The sequence below is a fragment of the Juglans microcarpa x Juglans regia genome, chromosome 2S (genome assembly GCF_004785595.1).
Source record: "Juglans microcarpa x Juglans regia isolate MS1-56 chromosome 2S, Jm3101_v1.0, whole genome shotgun sequence".
Classification (NCBI taxonomy): Eukaryota; Viridiplantae; Streptophyta; class Magnoliopsida; order Fagales; family Juglandaceae; genus Juglans; species Juglans microcarpa x Juglans regia.
Genome location: NC_054597.1, coordinates 14220755 through 14222478, shown reverse-complemented (window position 1 = coordinate 14222478; position 1724 = coordinate 14220755). Strand labels below are relative to the sequence as shown.

The 1724-nt window shown below is 34.9% G+C and overlaps 1 long non-coding RNA gene across 1 annotated transcript; it reads left to right on the top strand.

The window, feature by feature from the left end:
* The first annotated feature begins 369 nt into the window (after nucleotides 1-369).
* Nucleotides 370-1520, top strand: LOC121253676. The gene is made up of 2 exons (XR_005938429.1): nucleotides 370-728; nucleotides 1206-1520. It is a non-coding gene; the product is annotated as an uncharacterized LOC121253676 (long non-coding RNA).
* Nucleotides 1521-1724: the final 204 nt, after the last annotated feature.

Sequence of the window (1724 nt, the reverse complement as noted above, 5' to 3'; positions counted from 1 at the left end):
CATATTTTACAGCCTAAATGTCGAGATTAGAGAGAACTATTTGAGAGAGATTTTCTGTTTGAGATAAGTATCTCATCCAAATGGGGGAGTTGTTATGTAAATAGCCACTCTAAGCTTAACCATCAACTGGTCCTTAATGACGAGCCATCAAACCTCATGAAGTGGTGTAAGAACCACTTCATAACCTCCACTAGAAGATGAATATGTGCCTATTATGAGTGTCCATTTCTTATAAAAATAATAATAATATTTTAATAATACTTTATTTAACTTTTAACTTTTATCTTAATTTAACTCATCTTATTATAACTTGATATCTAAAATACACCTAAAAGAGTGGGATTTTAATAATAGTGGACTGAAATTTTGCGAAGAAAAACCTCAAGGGTTAAAATCGTAACTCCAGTTGCTAACGAAATGGCCAGGGTAGTTGCCGCGTAAATGCTCAGAATATAAACCAACACGTACCGTAGCAGTCTTCCTTAAATTTGTCGTCAACGACCCCCCAACCCAAGCCTCTCTAACTTTCTCTCACTTTCTCGCCCATTTTCCTGCGCCATTTTTTTTCCTTTTCGAACACTGTTTCCATCTTCCCGGGACTAGGAATTCCGTCTCCGACAATGAAGAAACCAGGACTCTTTGCTGCCTCGGTGGCCGCAGCCTCTGCTACAGCCTTCTCTTCTTCGTCTTCTTCTTCTTCCTCGAACTCCACCAATAGTACTCAACAGGTAAACCTTCAATATTATATCTGTGTTGTTTTCCTCTTTTGTTTTGTTTCTGGTTTGGATGTCTCCGGTTTTTCTTATTCTATTGGAGTTCCGCCCTGTTTGGTTTCTCAGAAAATGTCTGTCAAATTGAGGTTTGACTTGTTTTGCCAGTTCAAACTTCAAACTGTAGCCCAAGACTTTATAATTCCCGACATTTTCTTCTGTTTTTTTTCCTCTGCTTTCTTGGCAACCAAATAACTTTCCTTCCATCTAGTTTCTCTACCAAAATCAGAGGCTCTCCTATCTCAGTTTTAAAACTTTTTATAAGTGATTAATTTTTGGGTCAGTTTTTTTTTTTTTTAATTGTCAATTTCTTAGTTCCTTTCAGTAAAATGAATCCCAAGTACCTGTTTGATATCTAAGATGCGTTTATTTTTTCTTTTCCAATCATAGTTTCAAGAGTAAGTTTGTATTAAATTTCTGCGTTTGATTTTTTAGGAGGCTGAATTGAAACAAACTAGAGAAAATCAGAGGTCATCTTCGACCGAAAAGTTTGCTCCAAAGTTTGACGGCCTGAGATTCATTGAAACCCTGATCACTGCCCACAGATAAGGTCGATCATCAAGTTTTCAGGGCTCCATGGTGATTGCTTCTGCATCTCTTAGTCTTATGCTGTTAACCAAAGAAAGTGAAGGCAAAATTCAACCCCTTTTTTGTAGGCTTTCCCATTGGAAAATTATGAACTGTAATATTTCAGGTCTTGTTCCAGATTTTGGGGGATCTATGCATGCATGTAGCCCTTTTCTTTCTTTCTTTACAACAGTGCTTTGTTTTTGCTTCGGAGGAAAGTAAGGTGGGTTGGGATACATACTTCATATCATGTTATTGTTTAAAGTTGAATAAAATATTTTTAAATATAATTTTTTAATATTATTTTTATTTTAAAATTTGAAAAAATTAAATTATTTATTATATTTTTATATGAAAATTTGAAAAAGTTGTAATAATGAGATGAAA